Source organism: Felis catus, chromosome C1 (genome assembly GCF_018350175.1).
Source record: "Felis catus isolate Fca126 chromosome C1, F.catus_Fca126_mat1.0, whole genome shotgun sequence".
Lineage (NCBI taxonomy): Eukaryota > Metazoa > Chordata > Mammalia > Carnivora > Felidae > Felis > Felis catus.
Genome location: NC_058375.1, coordinates 176,388,122 through 176,396,326, shown reverse-complemented (window position 1 = coordinate 176,396,326; position 8,205 = coordinate 176,388,122).

Sequence of the window (8,205 nt, the reverse complement as noted above, 5' to 3'; positions counted from 1 at the left end):
TCACTTAGCTTGTAATTACATTTCCTAAAAGAGTCACTTATTTTGCTCCCAGTTAAAAACAAATTATTACATTTTTTTTCATGCTTTATTCCATGCAGGTTTCCTACCGTGGTTTTTAAGTTCCTTTTTTCAACATAGGCATTCTTTGCTTACTAAATGCAGAAAGCCATCTTCATTACCCTAAAGAACTATGCCTTTCCCCATTTTTTTTTCTTGAAACAGGTGGCTTGCTTGATATACCTTTCATTGCTCCCCACCTCCAACCCCCCAAAAAGAAAGATAAGGTATAAGAAATTTTTTTCCTGTTTATCGTAAGACAGAAAAACAGTGCAGGAGGCGTGCTAAATGGAGCATTGGCCCTGGAAGGACTACTGGGAAGTAATGGTGTGGTCCGGCTATGGTGGGCTGGGGCAAGAGGGGCAGCTGGAAGCAATCCCGTTGCCATGCAGGTATGTGGGCCCTGTGTTATGTCTTTTGATCTTTCAAGAGAAGCTGGGATTCTGAAATTTTGTCTGGACTCTCCAAATTCTTAAATACCGGCAACTAATTTGAAAATGCTAGAACATCTTTTTAGTCAAACAATATACACCTACAAGCTACCTCTGAGCCCCTTTGGGAGATTTTCTCTAAAAGGATAGCTTGCAAACAGGAGAATGTACTTGAATAAAGTGTAAGAGGAGAGGAGCTGCATATAAAAAAAACATGTAGAGGACAGGGAGCAAGAAAACTGGGCAAACACGTATTTATGATGAAAAATATTAAGCTTTTAGACATCCTTTTTTGGAGATCATTTAAGGTCAAGTCATCTATGCATTTATTTCCTGACATATTGATGTCAATGAGCATTCTGCCCCAAAGCTCTTTATTCCATGTGTTGTTTACACTGTTGGGTTAAAGGATAATGATGATTAAAAAAAAAAGCTTTTAAAGTTTTTCTGAATTATAAATATAGTGTGCTTCTGTTTTGAAAAGAAACAGCAAGCACAGAATTTTATATTGACAAAGTCCTCTTTTCCCGTCACACTCCATAAATCCTCAAGAGTGTCAGCTGAAAAGAATCCAGGGTGTATCCTTTCAATGTCTTTGTAATGAAGTTTAAAAAATAACTCTTCATATCATCAGTTGGTTTGTTCACCAAGATTATGTCGCTATCTATATCTGTTCATTTTTAAGTGTATATTTCCCCCCCAAATTCTGAGTTAAAGTCATGTCTGCATTAAGATTGTTGATAGAGTAATTAAAAAATTTCAACACATAGAACAGAGTAATTAAAAACTTCAATAACATAGAAGTAGTCTAATACCTAGTCTAATATATTTATTATGATTGAGAAATAAATTTACTCTCAGATTCCTTTCAGCCAAGACAAAAGGCCACTGAGTTTTACCTTTTATCCCTAAATGATACTTACTTGAAACTCGTCATTAACTTCAGTTAAACATTGCTGCTTCTTTTATGTCTCCTTTTTTCTCCTCTTAATCCACTTTTCAGAATAATCTTTGCTATCAGAACATTTTTGTTTTACAACATAGCAATTCAAGAGTAGAGTTGAAATGTTGGAATAACCTTCTGACAACACGTACACATTTGTCACAAACAAGTCTGAACCGGCCACATGTAAGTCACACTTTAGAACTTAAGTGACTATTTTCCTTATATGGATACTTGTTTACATTTTCCAAGTCCAAAAGGGAGCAAATATTTTATCTAAAGGATGGACAAATGAGAGATCAAAGTACAAGTAAGTGCTTTCTTCCACGTTCTTCACTCTGGCCTTTATGTGAATTGGTATATATTTTTCCATTTGAACATTTTCCTTATTGCATTTTACTGGGAGAAAAGTGCACCACAAAGTTCCTGGTTATGTTCCAAGTGTCTTAGAAAATGGTTGTCTTTAGTTATAGTGACCATAATACAAATGTTAATCTAATTAAATTGACCGAAGATGTAGGAGGATAGATATGTTAAATTAAAACACTTCAGGAGAAATATATATTTTGAAGAACTGATTTTCAAAGACCTTACAATAAATGATCCTATTAAGCAGTATACAGTCACATAGTAAATCATACCTAAAGGAATATCTGAACTTAACATATACATGTATATTCTAGAAAGAATGCTTATTCAATGATAGGGTTTTTATTTACTACTATGTATATGACCTAATATCTTACCTGTAAATTATAAGGTATTTAAATAAAAGACACTACAGTGGAAAGGAACTACCATTTAAACATCTATTATTTGCCAGCACTTTGTTCATTTAATCTTCACCATAACTCAGTGAAGAAGATATTATCATCTCCATTTTAGAGATGAGAGCACTGAGTCTTGGAAATAAATGTCATGCACTTAGGCAGCTAGGAAGTGGCAAAAGAATCGAAAACCATTTCTGTCTGTCTCCCAAGGCCATTTCTGTCTGTTCTTCCAAGAACTCCCAAGGTTCTTCTCTCCACACCACACACCTCTAGCTTGAGCTTTTTCTATGGGAAGTGTTGGAAAATCCTTACCATCCTTAAGGGGTCTATTTGTTTATGGCAAACACATTGTAACTTACACAGTGAAAATGGATGTAACTTAATTAACTGACTCATTGAACACAAGGATTTCAAATTGCATTTCCAGGGAGCTGAAGTTTTTCTAATTCATAGCTGCCACACCCATTTTAAATGTCTTGGTTGGTCCTCGGGCAGCATTTACAATACTGTGGGATATATGAATAAGGTATATAAGGGTATATTTCTTAATACCTCTAAGGTATAATAGGAAAATGATTAGGAACAGCACAGAGATCTGGGTTTAAATTTTGGCTTTGTCATTTACTAGCTTCTGTGTTCCTGGGTAAATTGTTTAACTTCCCTGAATTTTTATTTGCACAATAGGAATATTAATACCTATCTCATAGGGATTAGCATTTCTAGCCCAATATCTGATATATCACTCAGTAAAGTATTTCTTAAATTCATGTGAGGAAGAATTAAGGATATTCTTTGTTTCAATATAATTTTTATCTGAATTATTCTTATGCTAGTGTGGCATGTTCAATGAACTATATACCAATTAATTGTACCTGTACATTTTTTCTTCAAATATACATATTCATGTTCACAGTAGAAATCTACAAACAGATTTGTCTAGAAGAAAAGTACACTGAATTTACATTTAGTTTTAGGTCTCTGGAAAAAGCTGATATTTCTTTTGTGGACATTATAAAGAACCTCTATTTTTTTAAAAAAGGAAGATTCTCATCACTGTTTTTAATTCTAATGTTTCCTTAACTTCTAGGCACTTCTCTGTAAATGAAAAGGAGAGAGGAACAGAAGAATAGAAGGATGAAGAGAGGAAGGGTGAAAGGAAAGAAGGTAAGGTATTGGGCAGAGGGGGGAGGGAATTCACAACGCAAGTTTTTAGACAAGGATAGTCGGGGCACCAGGGTGGCTCAGTCAGTTAAGCGTCTAACTCTTTATTTCCACTCATGATCTCACAGTTGTGAGATTGAGCCCCACATCCGGTTCTGTGCTGAGTGTGGAGACTGCTTGGGATTCTCTCTCCCTCTCTCTGCCCCTCCCCTCTTCTCTCTCTCTCTCTCTCTCTCTCTCTCTCAATAAAAAGATAGTCCCCAGAGTACATATGTTTATCCACTGTTCCTCTTCAGATGCCACTGAAATAACAGTAAAAGAATACCTAAAACCTTCAGCTTGTTATTTTGGCTTGTACATATAAGCCCTAGCATAAAAGGCCATAGCAGAAGAGGTGTGAACCACCTTTCCTGCAGTAGCTTGAGTTGACAGGTATAGAGAACCAGTGAGGGAAGTGGGCAGTTTGTACACAAAACAGTTGCTTCTTCCCACCTAAGGAAAGCATGTATGCAGTACTACTGACATGATGATACTTGCAGAGTGAACAATTAGTCTGGAGAGGGTTAGTACTTCTAGTGAAGGTGTGGACCCCAGAGAGGAGCCCTCCTGTTCTGATACTGGAAGTGAAACCCTGATGGTCTTTGTGCTCTCTACCTACATATCTTAAAGAAGCCTACCCATTGACATGACTTGCCCACTTACTCAGAAATCTTCCCAGAGTTGCATCTGTTGAGAAAAAACAACCTACTCAACAGTAGAGGAAATTCACATAAGCTACTTGCAATTCATCAACCTAGGCTTTCTTTCATATATATGAACAGATAACCTGGGGAAAACCAAAAGCTCCAAATAATGGGATTAAGATGAATAAAGAAAGTATGAACCAAAAAATCCAGAGATAATTTAGGGGAGAAAACAGATTTTTTCAATTCTAGTTAACATCCTCAGAGAGTTTCAAAAAAGAATGATATCTATCAGGTAAGTTATACTTAATGTTTTATGCAAAAGAGAACAGGAGGAAATTACTGGAAATTAAAAATATGATTCTCCCCCAAATTCAATAAAAATGAATTCAAAAGTAGAACAAAGAGACAGAAATAATGTATAAAGAAAAATAAGTGACCTTAAAGATGGATGTCAAGGATGTCAAATATCTGGAGCACCTGGGTGGCTTAGTCAGTTGAATATCAACTTTGGCTCGGGTCATGATCTTGAGGTTTGTGAGTTTGAGCCCCATGGCTTGCTGCCATTAGCCTGTCAGTGTAGAGTCTGTGTTAGATCCTCTGTCCCCATCTCTCTCTGTCCCTCTCCTACTTGCACTTTCTCTCTCAAAAATCAATCAATAAATCAATCATTGAAAAAAAGGATGTCAAATATCTTTCTATTGACAAAATCAGGTAAAAAGAAACAAAAAGATGGAGGAGATGAATGGATGGGGAGGGAATTAGAAGTAGCTGGATTACCTAATGATATGATGAAGTGTTAACATGTTTCTTGTCCAGTAGAAAAAAAAAGGTAACTAGAAACTTCAGAAAAAAACCAAAAACTTGTACAAGAAAATTATTTCCGTATATGACACAAAGTAAACTGTGGCCTGATTCTGAGGAATTGTTTGAGTAAAAGAAAAGAGAATTAATTTTGTGTTGATTCTTAGATCATTTTCTTTGAGCAGAGATATAATAATATGTCATTTTTCTTTAATTTTTAAAGTTGACTGTGGAGGCAACTGGGTGACTCGGTCAGTGAAGCACCCCACTTTGGCTCGGGTGACGATATCACAGTTTGTGAGTTCAAGCCCCATGTTGGGCTCTGTGCTGACAGCTCAGAGCCTGGAGCCTGCTTCAGAGTCTGTATCTCCCTCTGTCTCTGCACCTCCCCAGCTTGCAGTCTGTCTCTCTCTGCCTCATAAAAAAATTAAAAATTAAATTAAATTAACCACTAAGTGAAGATCAGAAGCTTTTAAATAAAGCTATAAGACAAGGACAACATGGCTGTAAATGTAAATGTTACAACTACTTATAAATTAAAAGTCCTGGTGTAGTTGACAAAAGCTGGGAGTTGGGGATAGAAAAGAGGTGAAGGATCATGTAGGGTCGTTATGTCCTCATTTTATAGAGAGGGAATTAATAGTATCTAAAAATGATGAAACAATAAAGGGAATTTAAGCATTTTATATGAAATTATATAAATTATATCATTTGAAAGCAGGAGACAGCAAGATGTAATGTGACATGAAGTGTCTGTCGCAGTATGTCACTGAGAGAGTGTCTCAGGTTGCTAAATCAAGAAATAGTTATCAGTAGTGTTGAAAATTAGACGTAGCTGGCTTACTGTGAGCTACTCTAGTAGATTCTGATAGTTACATAAGTCTTTTATCTATATATTTTTATTCTGTACCTAAGTCTTTTATCTATATCTTTTTATTCTATATATTTATTAACAGCTCATTCTTCTCCAATACAATTCTTTTTTTTTTTTTTTAATTTTTTTTTTCAACATTTATTTTATTTTTGGGACAGAGAGAGACAGAGCGTGAACAGGGGAGGGGCAGAGAGAGAGGGAGACACAGAATCGGAAACAGGCTCCAGGCTCTGAGCCATCAGCCCAGAGCCCGACGCGGGGCTCGAACTCACGGACCGCGAGATCGTGACCTGGCTGAAGTCGGACGCTTAACCGACTGCGCCACCCAGGCGCCCCTCCAATACAATTCTTAATGAGTCCAATGATTGAATTATCAAAAGAACTACTTGTCCTGCTTATTTGGAAATTCAAGTTTAGGGAGGCATGAACAGACTTTTTCAAAAAAGAAGTCTAAATGGTCATTGACTTGATTGAATATATAACAGATTGCCTTACTTTGAAAGTGAATACTATATTTGTGTAAAGTGGGAAAAAAAAGACCGTGTGGTCCTAGAACTGTATCTAAGTTAACTACAGTGTTTATCATATAAAAATGTTATAATGTTCTATGTTATACGATTTATGTGCAGTTGTTTTGATGATAGCTTCTAGGTTATTTGCATCTGGTTCTAATTTTTTTTTAAGTTTTTAAATTTATTTTGGGAAAGAATAAGCACGAGTGGGGGAGGGGGAGAGGAGAGGGAAAGAGAAAATCCCAAGCAGGCTCTGCACTGACAGCGAGGAGCCTGATGTGGGGCTTGACCTCACAAATGGTGAGATCATGACCTGAGCTGAAATGAAGAGTCAGATGCTGACTTAACTGACTGAGCCACCCAGGTGCCCATCACTCTTCTAGTTTCTAATCACCCTTTAATTCTTCCTCTATCCTTCTTTTTCCTGGTAGTATTGCATTCATATACTCCAACATTTTACATTTCTTAAAAATTTTGGTCCATTGATTTTAAATAAACAAATGCTTAGCCACGCATTACAGGTCTTACAAACAGTCTTATGTAATATGGCAAGTTCAAAATGGTGACACGTGCTTAAAGTAACATGTTGTGGAAATGCTAAACTTCACTGACAAAAGATTAAGTAAATAAACACTCAGAAAGACACTGACTGACCTAGCAGTGTCAATATTTATAAAATAAGAGTCACAGCTTTCACATGATCACTAAAGGCTGGTGCTTTCACTGGCTGGAGGAGCGTGCGAAAATCACACCCGCCTAAACATAGGCAAACAAGCATAATGATGAAGTAACTACCTGAAAAACCCAAGAGTCATAAGAAGGCATTCTCTCTAGTTGGTGTAATGAGGGGTAAAGCTGTAACTTTTCATTTACTGCCATTGTATCATGTTTGAATTTAAGCAGTAATAGCACCACTAACATCACAAAACCAACACTGTCTTCGGGCAGATGTTTATACATACATTAACAGTTTGGATATTGGGTACAGGTCTTTAGGTTTTTAACTAATTTCACTCAGAGGGCTCCTTTTTACTCTTGGGGTATCTGATATGTTACCTACTCCCCTTTTCATGTATTGTATATTTCATGTGACTATCTAATAATAGCTACTAATTAGAGACCATTTCTCTTATTTTTAATTTTTTTTTAATATTCATTTATTCTTGAGAGAGAGAGAGCACGAGTGGGAGTGGACAGAGGGAGAGGGAGACACAGAATCTGAAGCAGGCTCCAGGCTCTGAGCTGTCAGTACAGAGCCCGACATGGGGCTTGAACCCATGAACCATGAGATCATGATCTGAGTCATGGTCGGACGCTTAACTGACTGAGCCACCCAGGCACTCCTTTTAGAGACCATTTCTACCTGCAATTCGTATCTGTTTTTATAATTCAAAAGCACTATCCCTGGAATATAATTTGTAATCTGGCTAAAGGCAAACCTCACATGATGAAGTCAACAAACAGATAAGAGGAGTTTATTGTGAAACATTTTTGAGTGTCCCTCAGTGCTGAAACATTGTTTTCAATGTCAAAATAGAGACAGAGTTCACTGGAAAATTTGGAGCTGAAATAAAGCATGCCAAAAGCAGGGCCCTAGAGCAAATACTCTTAGCTATTCCTCATCACCAGTCATTGAAGGTTAAATGGCTGTTGCTGGGTGAAACATTCCCATTTCCAGTCTGCAGATCCAGAAAGTGAGAGTTCCAGAAAAAGTAGACATGTTCCCTGTAATAAGACAGTGTCCGTCATTGTCAAGATTTAAACAGTAGTACTCAAAAGATTTTGAAGAATGTTAATTCGTTGAGACCCTGTATCTTGCTTGAAGGCAGACAGAGCCATAAAAAAAGGCCATTACTTTGCCTTTTCCCATGTTTTATTTATCTCATTGAAACTCTTGAAAAAAAATCACATCCTAATCTCATAAAACTTGACACCTATGGTCTCTTAGAATATATCACTTTATAGGATGT